The sequence below is a fragment of the Leptonychotes weddellii genome, chromosome 3 (genome assembly GCF_054177405.1).
Source record: "Leptonychotes weddellii isolate Sample4059 chromosome 3, ASM5417740v2, whole genome shotgun sequence".
In the NCBI taxonomy this organism is placed as follows: domain Eukaryota; kingdom Metazoa; phylum Chordata; class Mammalia; order Carnivora; family Phocidae; genus Leptonychotes; species Leptonychotes weddellii.
The window spans coordinates 139,613,488-139,633,504 of NC_138371.1; the positions used below are offsets into that span (position 1 = coordinate 139,613,488).

General features: G+C 35.1%; 1 protein-coding gene across 2 annotated transcripts in view; it reads right to left on the bottom strand.

The window, feature by feature from the left end:
* The window catches only part of PCDH9 (protocadherin 9), an 859,360-nt gene that overhangs the window by 289,273 nt on the left and 550,070 nt on the right, over positions 1 to 20,017 (bottom strand). The window lies entirely within an intron of this gene.

Genomic DNA, 20,017 nt, shown 5'->3' on the forward strand with positions numbered 1-20,017 from the left:
GGGATGGATGGGGTGGCTGGGTTACAGACATTGGGGAGAGTATGGGCTCTGGTGAGCACTGTGAATTGTGTAAGACTGTTGAATCACAGACCTGTACCTCTGAAACAAAGAATACATTATATTAAAAAGAAAAAAGAAAAAATACATGATATTACCAAATATATTACAAGTAGAAGAACATAAAATCATAGTATATGCCTGTTCAATTGAACTTTGGTATAGTTTTTCATTTACTGATTTTCTCTAGTAAGATTCTCTTTAATTAAACATGGCTGTAACAATGCATTTCCTTTTCATTTATAATAGATATTTTGACTCCTCTTTATAAATACTACTTTTTATAATTTATATTTTGGGTTGTGAGATTTATATTCCAAAATGTAGTTTCTCAAAGTGAGCACTCAATCTTGGCCCCATTTTTCCTCACTCTCTGACTTCCCTGTCTCTGGTATTTTGTTATTTTACGCTTTCTTTGACTCTGTCAGCAACTCTCTCGGCAGCTCAGAGTTCTTCTGCTTGCTTCAAAGAAAGAGATTCTTTTTCAGTTTGAAATCAATGTTTTTCCAATGCACCTGACTCAAAAGATGATTCTTCATACTGTAATCTTTCTTTGCAGAGTAGAATATTCTAAGAAGAATTTAAATTTGTATATAGATAGATAAAAGTTACGTATGTACACATTTATTTTCAGCAACTCATTGTGATAATGGGACAAGTAATAGTTTTTATTCAACCTAACTAATTTTTTCTGCTGACCTAAATATAAAAAAGGAATCTCTATTATTTCAGGTAAATTATTATATATTACTAATTATACATTTATTCCATCCAACATTAGCATATCTCTCTTAATTAAAATGAACCTAAGAAAGTTTTAATGACCAGATGGGTAATTGAATTACTCTAACATGATTACCAAAAATAATTTAAAAAATTATTAACAAGAGCTATTTTCCTTTATGAGAAATGAACATAGGCCTGAAATATAAAATTAATATATATAGAAAAATAGAACAAATGATAAATTCCTTCTCAATCCCATCAGTCAGTGGACACTATCCATTATCAATATGTTTTGCAAGTAATTTCTATGCAGTCTTCCCCAAAGATATCTCTGCTGGGGGAACGACAACTGCATCACTTTCTATAGTATCTCCTTCTGATTTAATACTTGGTTTTAAGTAAGGCTGAAAAGTTCCAACTAGATGAGGCAATCACATACTGATCAAACTGCGACATTTAGTAGGTTTCTGGGTGTTGGATGATAAAGGAGGCATAAGAATCCTTTAGATTTATACTTTAGCACACTATTACATCTGAAATTTCCTATATTAGTGCAGTAATATTAATTTCGAGAATATTTATGGCATATCAAATATATCTTCTATCCAAATTTACTATAACTGGCATATATACATATCTATAAACTGGAGTTGTGGGGCACCTGGGTGGCTCAGTCGTTAAGCGTCTGCCTTCGGCTCGGGTCATGATCCCAGGGTCCTGGGATCAAGCCCCACATCGGGCTCCCTGCTCGGCGGGAGGCCTGCTTCTCCCTCTCCTACTCCCCCTGCTTGTGTTCCCTCTCTCGCTGTGTCTTTCTCTGTCAAATAAATAAATAAAATCTTAAAAGCAAACAAACAAACTGGAGTTGTAGATTCGTCTATATTTTCTACATATTGGATAAAATACTTGACCAAAATAATATTTGTACTAGAGCTGACCCAAATTATGCTATCTGAGGACAAAATCACTGGATTTATGCAGAAACTGCATTTTGGTAGAAACGAAAATCAACAAGTAATACACGTTTAACTTTGTGGTATCTGGGACTCCTTGTATGTATGTCCTATGATATTTTACATTGTTGAATACAAAGGTTAAAAATTAAAAGTTCTGAAAGAAAAGACATAAAGGAACAAAGGAGAAAATACCAAAGGATGATACGTCACTTTTACAAGCAGCTCTTACAAATATTGAACTGTAGGCTTAATAATAAAGCCTCATCTATATTTAAAAGTTATTGTCTACTTGGCTCCTGGTCTGTCCTGTTCAGCCTTCAGCTAAACAGTAAATGAAGTGTCCACATGACAGACTATTCAGCAGAACTGGCACTCTGATTACTTATTTAACAGTTTTCATTTATTTATGTTTTGCCAGATGAATAAACATGTTTTCCATACATTATCTTAATAGACTTGACGATGCAAAGACAATATTATACAATGTCTTGTGTGTCTCAAAAGACTGCATTTTTTTCTCCTATAATTCTCAGTGTGGGGTAGAAATATTCATTTATCATGTGCTAGAGCCTTTTTTTTTTTTTTCCCCCCAACAGCAACATTGGCTGAGTTCACTTTTTCAAGTACAATTCATTATTCTGGATAACAGGGGCATCCACCTCCTTGAGGGTTTGCCAAGATTTGCAGGATCTAAAATACAGTTTGGTGGAGTGAAATGGAAATCAAAAGGTTGCCTTCAGCATTCATGCAGCTCTTTAAGCTGCAGGCAACCCTTTCATCTATCAATGGTTCTTGGAATTAGAGCTTACCCACTCACTTATTTTTCCCACACATAATCAGAATTAGGAGGACAGGCAGTGAGAACAAATGACTGGTTCACTGCCTCTGGCACAGAGGGTCACTGCAACATTTTTTGTGCTTCTATCCGTGTTAATAAAAATGTACAGATTTCCCTCCCTACTGTATGTCGAATACCCAATACGACTGCAGTGAGCGCTTTTCGTATTGATTCATTGCTTTTTTAACACATTGATTAAGTGCCCCCTGCGTGGTAGGCATCGCTCTAGGCACGGGGGATACAGCACTGACCAAAACGTCTCATGGGGCTTCCATTCTAATACAAACTCATAAATAAGTTAGATGGCGACAAGTGCTCAGCAAAATATGCTGAAGGCAAGGGCACTGGAATTCTGGAGTAAAATCTGCTTGCCCCTGTAGGAAGGAGGATGAAGTAATAGGTCTTCTTTCGGCTTTCATTGTAATGGTGATCCAGATGTTGGATAGTAAAATTTCCTGATAAATATTCACCTAAGTCATAATTAAAATGACTGAGGAAATCTTCCAGTTAAGGAGTTGATCATTTTTGAGACTGTTTCATAACTTATTTATTATTACGTGATTCCATATTTTATACAAAATCCTCTTTTCCATAGAAAGTGTGAATAAAATGAGCATTACTTAAGTAGACAAAAGCACATGAACAATAGCACATTTTTAAAATGTGCTTCTTCAACATCCTGCAACAGAAATAAGGATTCAGTAAAAAATTTGCCAACTGTGTGAATAAATAAAAAATGAAATCTTTGCAATAAATAGATTTTGGAATAAATGAAAAATATTTGAATGAAAGAATGAACCAATCAATAAGGTATAAAGGGAAGAAATTTGCTTCTTTGGGGACAATCTGGATCAGAGGGTATTTCATAACTGCATATTTTGTGGTATATCTGTCCTTCAAAACATAAACAGATAGATAAAAGCTAATAAAAAATTTCAGCAAAACTGTAAGTTAGATATCTATGATAATTGATTATAGAGTTTACAGAGTATCATTAAGTTTAAGATTAAACTTTTAATTTATTGTGTAATTTCCATAAGCTACTCTTACTGCCTGGGGAAAACATGCTAAAGTCTAAAACTTTAAAGACACCATACTGATTTTTTAATAATTACAAAGTCTCACATATTTACGATCTCACACATTTCTTCTGAATAAACATTAGAGGGTGAAAAACAATTTTAATATTTAAAAAGGCCCTTCATTTTGCTTCACTAGTACAGAGAGACAGCATTAGAGTTACCGTTTTGTTCCAGCCACTTGTAATAAGAGGAGAAGTCACATTGTTCATTCAAACCTCCAATTCCCCAAACTAATAGTGCTAGGAAAGAGGCAAAGGGAATAGACAAGAGTTTGAACCTCACCCTAAAGCTAATAGAAGAAAGTTCTGTCAAACTACTCCAAGCAGGAGATACCCTAAGCTACACTCAGGCTCAGAATCAAACCGAGGGACTCTTTAGGCGTGCTGGCCCACTCGACCTCCATATCACCACAGGTCAAGAAAGGAAGTAACAGTTCCTAAAATAGTGGGGAAATAGATTAAAATGTTGTAGGGCAAAATTAGCATCTTGAATTACGAGAGGAGGAAAAATATAACTGTCAGTAAGGAAAACAGAAAGAAGATGATCTCTATAGACTATAACCTTGAATAGTAAGCAAAGGAATTTACTAATGGTCTCAAGGTCTCCTCTCAAGGTCTCCCTTTACTTTTGCCTTTTCCCTCCATGGAGACCTCCAACTCGGTGTGGTGTGTACTAAGTGAGATCTTTGGGTGTGTGTCAGTAATGTTGCAAGCGTGTGATCACATTGTATCTAATATCAAAGAGGAAAGGAATACTTAGCTATGGAGAAAGGAGACATTATCCCAGGTGCTCATACAATTCAGGGAAAATGAGAAAATCCATGCCATGTATCAGGTTTTCTAACAGTAATCAGAATGTCTGCCTCAATTCATTCGGGGTCCAAATAAATAAGCAATTGAAGATATAAGGAATATAGAAACACACTCCAAATGAAATAGAAAATTTGATTTCTGTATCAATAGCATTTTTGGTGTAATACACAAATTATTACCAATTTATCATTTTTGTTAACATAAAAATATATATCATAAGTGTATGTTTTATCTTGTCCTTATCTCTTCCACAGTAATTTTATTTCACTACGGGTTACTATTACTAATTCAAATATATATTAAGAGTGACTTAAATCAATAATTTATATATTTTTATTGTGTGAAGATAAGCATAACAGAAGACAGAGTGGGTTTTCAGTTTTAAAAACTCTTTATGAAAATATATACTTTCCATATACATTTGGCAGATTATTTTGAAGAGTTGACCGTTTGAGAATTTTAAAACTACTCAGTAACCACCTAAACTATTCAAATTATGCATCTTGCCTTTCCTCTGATTTTATGTTTGAAAAAAAAATCATTAAACTATAATTATTTTTTTAAAACTATGAAGTAGATAATAGTGTTGTCTGAACAGTCAAAATTCAGTTCCCTGTGTTCATAAAAATGCCAGCACATAGCACATGATTCATGGAAATATCCCACAGGTTTTTCCTCATTTATTTACTCAGATTATCTCTTCAGTTTAACTCAAATGTGATTAGAAATGTCATATTGTTAGGACTAGGTGTGGAAAGAGAGAGCATTTCTCACTAATAACAATATTACTGACATTTTTGAGCTCTGATTACATCTGCCAGACCTTATTCAGGACACTTTGCCGAAATTATTTCTAATACTTTAACAGTTACATTATGATCTTAAGGGACAGAGAGCAAAAGAGCAAGACTGAAAGAACAAGAGAGATAAAGGGATAGAGAATGGGATTGAGAAATAGAGAAACAGGGACAGAGAGAAAGAGAGGGACTTCACAACATCACTAGAAAGTACAGGGCGGATGTCAACCTCAATTTTCCTTATTCCGAAGCACATGTTCCTAGGGCCCTGCAGATCATAAAATACCTTCCTACTCAATACCTTTTTTGAACAGCAAACAAACTAAAGCACTAAAAAGCCTTCCGACTGTGCTAGCATCATGTAAAATTGATAGACTATAGACCAAATTCTCTTCTCTCTTATGTTGCTTGTCACTTATGTCAAGACTTTACTGTATGTGGAGTATTGGTATTTCTGGCTCAAAATACCTGCACTTCTGATTTTTAAAACATAATCTACTGCACAATAGTTCTGACTTAGGAGAGATTACTAAAGAGTTACTGTTAAATATTCTATAGCTATTTCTTAAGGAACTTAAATCAGAACTCAACATCCTCTTCCAAATGAAGAACCCTTTTTTACTTCTTTTAAAAAATATATTTCCTGGGGCGCCTGGGTGGCTCAGTTGGTTGGGCGACTGCCTTCGGCTCAGGTCATGATCCTGGAGTCCCGGGATCGAGTCCCACATCGGGCTCCCTGCTCAGCAGAGAGTCTGCTTCTCCCTCTGACCCTCCTCCCTCATGCTCTCTGTCTCTCATTCTCTCTCTCGCAAATAAATAAAACCTTAAAAAAAAATAAAAAATATATTTCCTGAATAAAGAGACGCCTTGAGAAAAATATTCCAATGAGGCACCACTCTTCCTATGACAGGACGGCACCTTCCTTAAGACTCAGTGTGTTGTTCTGTGGGGCCCCTGCATCTATTTTTGGCCCCTAGATACAGCTTCACAATTGTCATAGAGTGCTTAGCATCTTAAAAAAATACAATATAATGTACACTCTTCCTTAACTAAAGCAATTTCTTTTTTCTTTCATGGGATATTTTAAAAACCAGTTCAAATTTTCTTATTTTATGCCAGTGTGAAAGCATTTTTCATCTGAACACTGAGGAATGATAAAATAGCTGTTCATATCAAAACACAAATCATGAAAAAAAATCAATGAAACCAGTGCCTGCACTTTAGGAAGTTTATGGTTTAATTCCTTCCTTCCAATGAACATTTAAATTGAAATTGTTATTATGTTATTTTTAACTGCACTGTTGATTTGCAGAGATTAAATGGTAAATTTGCCCAAAGTACAGTATATTGCCTGTTTGCAGAACTGACAAGAATTAGGTTATTACTAATTGCAAAGAAATAAAGAGTTTTCTGGCCAATTAGAAATAAATCTAGTAAAGGTCCCAAATTCAAGTAAAGATAAGGATTCTGGAATATCATAAGATTTTCATTAATATTCCTCATATATAACTGTTTACCAGTTAAATCTATTTGTAGATGCTTGGGTTGATCTTATAGAAATGCCAAATTCCTCCATGTTATTATTCAAAAGCTCTCTCTCTCTCTTTTTATTAAATCTATGTAACATTTCAAATGTGTTAAATCACAATTTTTAAACACAAAATTTTCTATATATGTGAAAATGCAGAGCTAAGACATTATATTGATGATTCACGATACACTAAAAAAAAATACCTATCTTTCCTCAACTGGTCAGCAAGAAATTGGAATTTAGGGAAGATGGGTCTCATGGTTCTTTTCTTGTGTATTAGCTGTGAGGACAGAGTTGAAGCCAAAGAGTTTGCTTACATAACTATTTAAGTTTGACTTTAATTGTTATACTGACATTAACATAATTGAAAACTTACCATGAAGCTAGAACTATTCTAAGTGAATTACATGTGTTAACCCATTGCAATCTATGCAGTAAGTCTATAGGGAAGTAGTCTGGTGCTCATCCCATGTGACAGGTGTCACTGGGGCAGAGTAACCTGCCAAGGTGTTTTGGCTGGCCTGGTTTGTGCTCAGTCTTCTAGCTCCACAGCAATTGACCAGTACAACACATTTCCCCTCAGTGTCTTTCTTTTAAGGTCTTTAAAAAGTATTTTGTGTTTTCTAGATGGATATATTTTCTAGGATATGTAAGCAAAGCCTTAAAATTCCAGAAACAAATTAAACACTGTCTCTCCCCTTCTCCCTCTCTCTCCACCTCCTCCTCCCATGTTGACAAGGTTCTCTCCTGAAAGTGGTAAGATCCTAAAATCTATAGATTAGATACTGAAAGAAAAAAAACAAAAAAGCATGTAAAAGCCAATGAAAACATAAAGAATCGTAAAATATGTATCAAAAGAAACAACAAACAAAACAATCATGAATTAAAAACTTTAACCAGAATTTCTGTTTGCAACAACAGTGGAAGACCAACATAGAAATCATCATTCAATGATTGAACAATGCATTTTTAGTGTTGAATCTAAGTACAAGCTGAACTTCTAATGTTGACATATGATTATTTTCTGGACAAGAAATAACTATACCACAAACTGATGTGTTTTTTTTTTTTTTAAGTAAAGAAATAATGTTTTTACATGGGGCAGTGTTACATGTCTAATTCTAATATAAGGTCAACTAATCACTGCTCTGAAATTTATTTACAATTAAATATACAGCAGGGATATCCTCATAATATTTGAATTATATGATTTAATTCATTTAAAGCCTTTTTACTAAAATAGTGTATCATTAGGGTAAAGTCACCAGATTTACAAAAAATAAAAAAAATTAAATATCAGATAAATAAATATTTTTTAGTCTATGTAAGTCCTAAATAATACAAGGTACATTGCAATATTGCTATATTTGGGACATACACAGACCCCCCCAATGTCATTGTTTATATGAAATTCAAATTTAACTGGTCATCCTATATTTTATTTGGCAAACTTACTTTAGGGTTAGGGTAATTAAAATCTGGGCATATATGTATTTGTTAGTCACACTAATCAGAATAATTCCACTGGAAGAAATGTGTGTCAAAATAGTGTTAAGGTAAACTGGGGACATTCCAGACAAACATTTATAATTTTGTCAAAAATTTCAAATTTTTTTAGAACTTCATGGACAATTTCTTTCTTTATTTATTTGTATGATTTGATGGCTATTAAAGAGGGCACGTACTGAATGGAGCACTGGGTGTTATACGCAAACAATGAATCATGGAACACTAGATCAAAAACTAATGATGTAATGTATGGTGATTAACAGAACATAATAAAATAAAAAATGCAAAAAAATTAAATCTCTGGATGGGTAAAAAAAAAGATGAAATAAGATACTAGTTTGATTTTATGAGTATATGTCCTTTATAGTTAGTAATTATTTCCATGTTTTCTGAGATGGTTTTATTTTGAGCTTAAAAAATAAAAACAATTTTATGCTTCTAAGAGTTAATGAAATCAGTAAGCTTCTTATTTTTAGATACGACTACTGATTTGCTTATCTCTATCACTTCTACCACTCTCAAATTATTATATACACAGACATACAAATAATAGTTATTTCACCTCTAGGGCATACCACACATCCAGGGTTAAGTACTGCCATTTCTCCTTATTGGAGATAAGCTGTATGCTATGGAGATGTGATTCCATTCCCACACCAATGAAAGTTGACATTACCCTTACTTTACACTAGGAGGCATATTGTTACTACAGATTTTTTCTATTATAATACTAAACACTTTGTGACCTGGTTTACTAGCTCAAATGCAAGAAAATATTACTGAAAACTTTTAAGTATTTATAATAAATGAGTACTCAAAACAAATTATATTGGGGAATTAAAGTCATACTTTAAATTGATGAGATCTCAAACTTTCCAGCAGAGAAAGCTCATGTCCTTGCCTGTTTTACAGCCATCTTTTTTTTTTTTTTTTAAAGATTTTTATTTATTTATTTGACAGAGAGAGACACAGCGAGAGAGGGAACACAAGCAGGGGGAGCGGGACAGGGAGAAGCAGGCTTCCCGCCGAGCAGGGAGCCCGATGCGGGGCTTGATCCCAGGACCCTGGGATCATGACCTGAGCCGAAGGCAGACGCTTAACGACTGAGCCACCCAGGTGCCCCTACAGCCATCTTTTAACGACATTAGGTAATATTTTAAAGTCATTTCATTGTACCTATTTAAAAAAAAATGGTAATAAAACAGAAAATGTATTGTGAATAATTAATAATAAATACTTTAAAATAATAAAGTGAACATAAGCATTTTAAAGTAAAAAATGCAGATATTGGAGCATAAGTACGCTTTACTATATAATTTTTATCAATCTTTAGCAAATAGTGATGTTTTGAGATCACGATAAATATGAAAAAGTCACATGAAAAGAATTCAAAGCATAAAGTTTTTAGAATCTGACACTAATGTTTTTGGGGTTTTTTAAGAATTTTATTTCTTTCTTTAAATGTGTAACAATTTTGCATTTCAGAATTCACTATGGTAATTTTTAAAACTTGATAGGAAACTTTGCTAAATAATCAGATACATGTTTAGTTTGTTCTACACTTTTTCACTATCTATTGATAACAACAATAAAATATAATGATACCTGTAAACTGAGCCTGTGTTAAATGCCAAAAGCCCTGTGGCCCCAAGGTCAGTGAGTTAGGTCATAGATTATTTTGATTCCACAGTCTTTGTTCTTAATAACAATTCCACATTGCCTTCCCAAAAATATCATTAACTATGTACTTTCTCCCCAGGCTTTTGAATATCTTTACTCCACTCCACCTTCACCTTTGCCTGCCTTAAATGTTAAGGTTTGTCATGATTCCTTTTTGGGTTTCTTCTCTTTCCTCATAATCATATTTGCTCAAAGAATTTCATTCACCTTCTATTTTGTTAGTTTCCAATTTCCAATGCAGAATTTTATTCCTACCTCTTAGATTATCTTGTCCAGCAGCTCAAACTTTATAATTAAAGAAAAAATTAATTCCTAATCTGAGTTTTTCTCTTATATTTTCTAATTGATTTAATTGCATAATTCTCCAATGTCTCACAAACTAAAATCTTGAAAAGCCCCTCAAGTCTGTCTTTTCCCTTATCCGCCATATCCTATCCTTCTCATCATTCAAAATCTGGGCCCAACCTATTTCTCAATCCAGTTTCATTTATTGTCACATACTTGAATAATTTAATATCAACCATTTATTGAGTATCTACTATTTTCAGATTCTGTGCTAGGTGAATAACTATATCAAATAACTGTAACTTTTATGACCAAAGTTTTATAGATTATTAATAGTCCCATTTTGGAGGTTAGGAATCCAAGACCAAGTAGTGGAGCTAATCATATTTGCATGTGATCCAAAGATAATAAACTATTCATTTCTTGCACAAGCATGCACCTTTCATAGCACCATGACCTTTCATAGCACCAAGAAACCCCCACTGGTGAGAGTGTTAGCACACATGCACACACACCCATGCACAAACATTTTATTTACTTAGACAATTTCTATTCATCCAATGTCAATTCTTGAATGTATCACTTTATCTGGGCAACTGGGTGGTGGAGCTGGTTGAGCGTCCAACTCTTGGTTTTGGCTCAGGTCGTGATCTCAGGGTCCTGGGATCGAGCCCCATGTCGAGCTCCATGCTCAGCATGGAGTCTGCTTAAGATTCTCTCTCCCTCTCTCTCTGTCCCTCCCCCCGCTCCTGCACGTGTGCATGTTCTCTCTCTCTCTAAGATAAAAAAAAAAAGGTACAAGTTACCTAAAAAGAAATTAAAAAAAAATAAAAGTATCACTTTTATCAAAAGAATCTTTATTGATTACTTATTTAAGACTTATTATATGCTAAAACCCACTTTTTTATACACTTACTATTAGCATTTATTATAGTTCACTGGTATTTAGAAGATACTGGTATCCAGGATCTTCTAAAAAATCAGTGTTTCTTTTCCTTTTTCTTCTTTTTTTTTTGGTCTTTTTCTTACAGTTTATAAATGCTCATAGCATATACCTCATAGAAAAGAAAATTGCAAAACAATTTCAGGTACTTCACAGATTCCCAAAAACCAACTCATAGGCTTCTTCTCCTCCGACTAAGGAACTCTAGATTAAGAACTCTGGCTCTTCCAGGGTGGTATCAGAGGGTTTTTGTAAGCTCCGGAAGTCTTGGTTTTAATGTCTATTCCTAGAACCTAGCATAGTACTTGGCACCACAGCAGCCTCTATGTGAGTATTTACAGAATGAATAGATAAATTAATAAATAAGTAAATCATGGAAAAGTCAATAAAGGATCTTAAGCAAAAACTTTTGAACATGAAGGTATGACCAAGACTTATATAGATTGTGGCAGACATACTTTAGGGTGGCCCCTCATGGTCCCCACCTCCTGGTACTCACAACTATGTGTATCCCCTTCTCTGGAGTGTGGGCAGGACCTGAGACTTGCTTCTAACCAATAGAATATGGCAATGGTGCTAGAATGTCACTTCTGTGATTAAGTTAAGTTCTATAAGATGTTATGCTGCTACAAACTCACTCTAGAGACTCTGTCTCTACAACTGGCTTTAAAGAAGTAAGTAGATATGTTGGGAGGCATGTGTAGCTAGCAGCTGAGGGTGGCCTCTAGGAGCTGAGAGCAGTCTCCATCTGATGCCCAGAGAGATGCTGGGGTGCTCAGTCCAACAAATGCAAGGAAATAAATTCTGCTAACGGTATGAAAAATCTTAGTAAATTCTTCCACGGTTTGCCTGCAGATGAGAATGTAACCTGGCTGACATCTTGATTGCCGGCTTTTGAGACCCTACACAGAGAACAGAGCCAAACCATGTTCAGACTTTTAAAGATACTGTGAGTTTATGAATGTGTGCTGCTATAAGGCACTAAGTGTTATTATTAGCAACAGAACACAGATAGTAGGTAGATAGAGGGGAGATGGGGAGATAAATATTTGGTTTATAATCTAGAAGATTCTATTCCAGAAACCTTTCTGCCCTCTCTGATTTTGAGGTGAAAATAGATAACAATAGATAAGTTTTGAAGTTAGATTTAGAAAAATATATTTAATAAAGCAAAAAAATTAAAGTCTCCCAGGATAAAAAGGGTAATCAAATTATTATTATTATTACTATTATTATTATTATTATTATTTTAGTTGCTGGGTTTTTGGTACCTTTTTCCCCCTTTAAACTGAAATCACAGTAGGATTGACTTCTCTTTCTCTATACTATTCTCTAAGGAACTCTACATTCATTAACTCAGGGTCCAGTATTGTAGGTTCACCATGAACTGATTACGAAAATTCCATGGGGAAATGAACACAGCAAGTGACAATATAAAACTTCTGAGCAATTTTCTTTGAGTCTGTATAATTAGCTCAACCCAGGCTACTTAGAAAAATTATAAGCACAGTTCATAAAATTATTTAATACAATACTGTGCCAAAAAATCAAATTCCTGTTTAATTCTCAAAGCAAATTATGGTTAATGATTGTTTTTTTCCTGCAGGTTAGTATTAGGACAAATTCCTAGGATTGAAATTTGGATTTATATATTTTTTCTGAATCTTTCAAAGTCTTTTTTATTTAATTAACTTGTTTATTTTTTCTTCCCAAAATGACAGTCTGTCTCTCATGCCCAGATATTTTAAATTCTCAATATTTCTTAGCATGTACAACTGACAGGAAGAGTATTTTAATGTAAATTTTGTAGTATTAAGAATGAATTTTTTTCTCAGCTATCAGGTGCTTTCCATTTATGTCACCTCACACCAAATGAAAATATAATTTTGAATACATTATTAAAGTTGTGGAAAACAGAGACAATTAAAAAGAAGTCAATGTTCCAAACTGAAGATAGCTACAGTTAACATGGTGCACTTCTCTGTAGCTTTTGTTTTTTCGTTCATCTTTATCTTGATAGAACACTTCTAATCTGTCTGATTGTGTTTCATGAGTTTTTGAAATATTGATTTATCCATTCGGTCACAAACACACATTGCTGGTCTCCTCTGTGCCAGGTGCTGTCATGCACAGAGAATAGAAAGGGGAGCAAATAGTCCTTACTGATCATGGGGGAGACAATTGTTAATCAAAAAATCATACAGGTTTTCTTTGAGGAAAAGGTGTGAGAAAAAAAAAAAAGAAGAAGAAAAGGTGTAAGTGTCATGAAAAGGAAAAATTATTCCACTGAAAAGAGCACTAAGCAAGAGGTGGAATTTGTGAGTTTTGGGGCGCCTGGGTGGCTCAGTTGGTTAAGCGACTGTCTTCGGCTCAGGTCATGATCCTGGAGTCCCGGGATCGAGTCCCGCATCGGGCTCCCTGCTCTCCAGGGAGTCTGCTTCTCCCTCTGACCCTCCCCCCTCTCCTGCTCTTTCTCTCTCATTCTCTCTCTCACAAATAAATAAAATCTTTAAAAAAAAAAAAAAAGAATTTGTGAGTTTTATTCTTGACTCACAAACTATGTAACTATAGGCAAAGCCTTCCCTTTAATGCCTCTGTATACAAATGTTTTATACTGTATGGTCTGCAGGGTTCTACTAAGGATGAAATTGCCAGTAACCCAAAGCCAAAAAAAACACACAAAAAAACAAAACTGCAGGAACAGATCTCTCACAAGTTGTTCACCTCACTAGTGGACCACTCAACCAACTCATCTTAAGATTCAATTTCCCAAATTTTCTCTTAAAAAATAAGATTAATGTTGATAAGAACTCTGCTATGAGAGATGAAAGGTGAGCCCACTTCCATGTGAACCAGATCCCTAAAGTCTGCCCAGAAGCATAGAGAGTTTTCTCCAACAGCCTGAGAAGGAGCTTTTTTTTTTCCCCTCCAGGGGAGGGGAGGGGCAGAGGGAGAGAATCTTAAGTAGGCTCCACAGCCAGAGCAGAGCCTGATGCGGGGCTCGATCCCATGACCCTGAGATCATGACCTGACGGGAAATCAAGAGTCGGACACATAACCAACTGAGCCACCCAGGTGCCCCAGAAGGAGGTGCTTAGGGCAGCTGGAAGATATATATACCTGTATACATATACACATACATATGTATACATACAGTACATGTAATGCATATATATAACATTAGTGCCCTAGAATTTCAAACTCAATGCCAACGATGACTCTGCTGTAAAACATATGTACAGTGAAGGTGGTTTCTCTGAATAGTAAGAGCAAAAGCTGTGGAGTCAGGCACTCCTAAGTTCATAGTCTACCTCACCTACCTGTTAAGTAGTTTCAGACAAATAACTGAAATTTTCTGAAATTCAGTTGACTTATAGTACTATCTAACTTGTAATATTGGTGTGGGATCATAAACAATACATTAAAACATTTACTAACATTCCTGACTCATAAGTAGACCTGAATAAATATTACCCATACATATCCTCAGGTATCAAAATTATCCTTAGTGAGAAGTTCACGAACTGATTCACATACAGTCCAGGTAGAGGCAGAAGCATAGGAACAGACAGGGCTTTAAAAAAATAAATATAATCTGCAATTTTGCACATGATTAAAGCAGAAAATCCTTTAAAATGACATTTAAAAGAAATGCCAGATATAAAAATAACTCTATTCATGATTCTCAATGGTACAAGATTAAGCCTTAATTCTGTATTAGTGGTAATAAGCTGTTCCTGATCTGATCACATTATTGTTTTTATTTGCTTTTAAGTTAGTGAAATTCTTTCATCGGTCTAGTTACAGTTGTTAAAAAGAGCAAACTTCTACTGAAAATGTCCCTTAGTATCTTCTTAGAAGTAATGATTTTATTGAATTATACATGGAGTGTATGATCACAATAATGAGCTAACTTCTTAAAGAAATATGATTTACCCTGCTATTTGAGAATAGTCTAAGTCTCTATATGCGGAAAAGGTGACAGAACTCAGTACAAGACATTTTGCATGTGAGTGTATTATTTGCGGGGTAGCTGACTAAGTATGCTCTAAGACTCAGATGTGCTTAGAATATAGAGACACCATCTATTTGGTTGCCAAAGGATACTTGTCATGTCCTGTCCTTAAACTCCCCCTGGGTGTCATACAAACAGAGAAGGGCTGAGGTTTCCGCTGAATGATTTTATTGCTAAATTCTAAAGAGAACTTTTCAAAGACTTTATTTTACTCAAAAGGTCTTTAATGGAGGCAAGTGCCAATTTACATTCTAGTCTTCCAAATACAAATGTAATTACTGAAAATCTCTGTTTAATTGCAATTTCACCATTTGAAATATACTTCAATGTATAAAATATGCTTGCTATATACACAACCATCTGGCTATACTTTTGTATAATAAACCACATTTTTGGTTAAAAACAATTAATAGAAAAAGGAAGAACTTGGATATTTCATATATTGGTTCTGAGTTTTATATCAGTCTCCCACTATATACTTAAAATAAACTTTGCATTTTGAGAATTTTAAAACATATGAAAAAATAGGAACAACAGGGGGCGCCTGGGTGGCTCAGTCGTTGAGCGTCTGCCTTCGGCTCAGGTCGTGATCCCAGGGTCCTGGGATCGAGCCCCACATTGGGCTCCCTGCTCGGCGGGGAGCCTGCTTCTCCCTCTCCCACTCCCCCTTGCTTGTGTTCCCTCTCTTGCTGTGTCTCTGTCAAATAAATAAAAATCTTAAAAAAAAAAATAGGAACAACAGTATAATAAGGCTCTATATATCCATTATCCAACCTCAACAACCACTAACATTTCATTGTTTAATTTATTCCCATCATTACTATCACCATTATCATCATTATTAGTATTTTGCTGGAGTATCATTAAAACAAATTTCAGACTTTATATTGTTGTTTCTATAAATTCTTCAAAATCCATCACTACCAGTAAAGGGTTTTCTCTTAATAAAACTACAATACCATTATCACATCTAACAAAATAAGTAATTATTAATATCATTTAAAACCCAACACATACTCATATGTCCACAATTGTCTTAAAAAATTTTTATGATACTGAAAAAATAAACAAACTTACTGGTCATCACTAGAAGTTTCTAGGGCACCAGTTCATTTTATAAATTAATATACTATGCAAGTATATATCTTGGATTTCCTATGAGAACTGGATTTCATGTGGTAATCAATGACTAATGGGCTGAAGTTCTTCATCATAAGTTTTTTAAAACTACTTCATTAAAAAGGTATAATTTCTTATGTTTATCACTTTTATATTCACTTACCATATAATTTAACAGCATGCTCTGTAATTATTTTAGCAATAAACACAAATATCATTTTACACAATTATTTATGAAAATAATTTTGAAGTATTAATATATATATATATATTTTTTTTCTGCTTGTATATATCCCTTTACCTACTCCAGCCTTTTCAAACAGGTATTGGCTTTAAATTCATTGCAAGGATGAGGATGAGACAGGGTAGAGAATGGTAAAAGGCATTCTGTTATTTTTCGAAGTTCTAAACCTACCACGCTGATTATTTTTTCAATTGCTACTAGAGAAAAAAAGGAAAAGAAAAAAAAAGTTGGAGGAATTGTGTCTTTGTGAAAAACTATCAAGAAATACAGTGGCGATCTCCAACTCCAGACATTAAAAGCATTTACTCAGCCCTGCTGGGAAGGAAAGGGATGAAAGAAATAGAAATGGAGGGGAGAGACTCTACTTGGTGCTTGTTGGGCAGACCTCAAGAGAAACCTAGCGGATTGGGATTACAGAGTCCTGAGGCTAGATTCCATGGCAGAGTCCAGGGAAGCAGGAAGATCCTAGAGTGATAAACTCACCATGCATCTAGGCACCACGGAGTGAGCCTGCACAAACTCCTTTGCCCACCTTCATTTGCATGAAGGCAATGATAGTTGTTATGAAGGGGCCAGGAGGGCTGGGTTGAAGGCAGTATCATTTGAGACACATGTGGACCCAATCAAACAAGGGGCATCTCAGTGGACATGTAAGTGGGCAGATGACCAAGGGACCAGAATATTTCAATTCTTTTTGGCATGATGTAGACCATGTAAAATTGAGAGGGGAGAAAAGTGAAGTTTCTGTCACACTAGGGAAATGGGGATTCAAGTTTGTTTTTTTTTTAAATGAAAGAAAAAAAAAAGTTGTATGTCCAGCACATCTAAATCATTGGCATGAGTCACATCTGATACAATAAAGACTACTGTAGATTTTACATAATATTATTTATAAAAACCATCAATTATAGCATAATTTACAAACTTTATTTTTGGGATTGCATGTAAAAACCTTCATACTTTCCTAATTTTTTTTTTCAAAATTCATACATTTGATAAAATATAAAAGTTATGAGGCCAACAACCCAGAAGTTTGGAAGTAAAGAAGAATATTGTAGATCAATGCCACTGTGTGTGTGTGTGTGTGTGTGTGTGTGTGTAGAAGCAAGACCCTATATTAAAGCCTAATGTTTCCAAAAACTCCCCCATAAGATATTCTTTTTATTAATTTCTTTTTAAAAAGTATAATGAAAATGTTATTATGGAATTACTACTAATCTTTAAAGATTTTTTATTGAGAAGCATAATATTTTAAAATATAGGAACCCATACAGATTCAATACTTAATAATTGTACAGGTAATACTGACATTCATGATTTATATGGACATAGCATGGTTACTATAAAATCTTGGCTCTTCAAGAATTATCACACCACAGGGGCGCCTGGGTGGCTCAGATGGTTAAGCGCCTGCCTTTGGCTCAGGTCATGATCCCAGGGTCCTGGGATCGAGTCCCGCATCGGGCTCTCTGCTCGGCCGGGAGCCTGCTTCTCCCTCTCCCACTCCCCCTGCTTGTGTTCCCTCTCTAGCTGTCTCTCTCTCTCTGTCAAATAAAAAAAATAAAATCTTTAAAAAAAAAAGAATTATCACACCACAGACAGAAAACCCCAATGAAGACAAAGGATACAGTCTAGGTCTGAATAGCAAGATTATTACTAGTGAAGAATACTGCGTCAATTATGCTATACCTCACTTCACAAATTCCTCAAAGTTAATTACAAAAATGTGACTGTGGAATCTTAAGATAATATATCATAATACTATCCTAATATGAATTACCATTTAGCTATGAATCTCTTAATATTTCTAGGCTATTCTAATTAATTCTGCCCTAGACATTGACAGAGGAGGTTAAAATTTTAAGTCCTGTTAAATGTCAAAAGTATAGTTGGCCTCCAGGGCCCCTCAGGGTGCCTCCTTTCCTTATCTGCCTATTTTCCTTCTTTCTTAATGATGAATAAGGATGTTGTCTCCACCAAGGAGAAATTTAACACATTTTATTGACCATGATTCTCGTGGGTGAAGTCACTGTGTTGGGTTGAATGTTGAGTGTGCAAGGGTATGTCATCCCTTGGGGCTCTTTTTCCGTGTGATTAGATTGGTAAAAACTCTGGGGACCTCTTGAAGCTATTTCAAATGGGCCTTTTATTTTTGGCTTTAGAATCTCTTCTAACTTCTCCCATTTGGCAGCTCACTCAGTGCTACTGCCCTGGACTAAGAAGGCATTGGGGGGGTAGCTACACATTTTGGATAAAGTTCTGGCCTAAGGCAACTTAGGTTAACCATACTTCTGTGTACTTTTTCCCCCCTTTTTTCCTTTTACTTCTGTAAAAAACAAACAAACAACAACAACAACTCTGGTGAACTGTATAGACAAGACCTAAAACTATTTTCTTAAAATGGGAGTCTTTCTGTCTTGGTTTTAGCTGAAGCCCAAAGACAAGAGAATCCAACCATTCCCATATGGGGAAGAGGAGGCCAAGAACCGGTTTCATACTCTCAGCTTAATGACAATAAGAGATGTTTTAAAACTGAAGAGGGGGAAGTTGGAAACCTGGAAACCAGTTTAGAAAAAAGCTCTCCTACCCACCTGACCTCTTCACACAAGTCCAGGAAAGGATAATCCAGTGGAACCACTTAGATTCAGTGGTGCTTAGACTAATCAAAACCAAGAAATCTAAGGAGGACAGTGGGCCTGCTCTCCCAAATGCTGTGTAATGAGAAGTCTCCTCTTTGCATATGGCCTGCCCTTCTGGATATGTGAAGTAAAGAGATTTTTTCCTTATGAGCCGAAGATACAGAACATGAAAGAAAGGTCAAGAAGCAGAGCTGGTGTGCAATCTACTTAAATCTTCCTAAAAGATTGGCTGGAGTAGGGAGAAACCTCAGCAGAAAGAAGATGCCAGTGTAACCAGACATGCCAATGAGAAGAAAGTCATTTATCAGAGAAACCTGCAGAAATGGATGCCAGCTTCAGGGAGAGGAGGGGTAATACATACAAAAGATCCCCCACCACAGCCCTGGAAACAAAGAGGCAGCTTAAAATCCTGGAAGTCAGAGAACACCAATTCTGGATTTTCACAACAGGATGAGTTAAGAAAGCCTTTCTGTGCTTTTTACCTCCTCTTGGTCTTTTAGTTCAACGACAGAATTGCCAGAGGCACCTTAATGTCTACAGCAGTAGAAGAGAAGTAGTTTAGAAAATTAGGGAAACCTCACCCTATCCCCATTTCTCACTGTAGGTGACCAGTTTGATGCAGGTTCAAGATGAGTTAGAAAACAGTTTGAATTTAAATCAAGTAGAAATCATGGTCATTACTCTGGACAGGACATAATTATTGAATTAGATTTTTAACTTTTTAATAAAAGTGAACTCATCAGGGATTTAAAAAAAAAAGTAATAGCAACACCAGAAAAGGTAT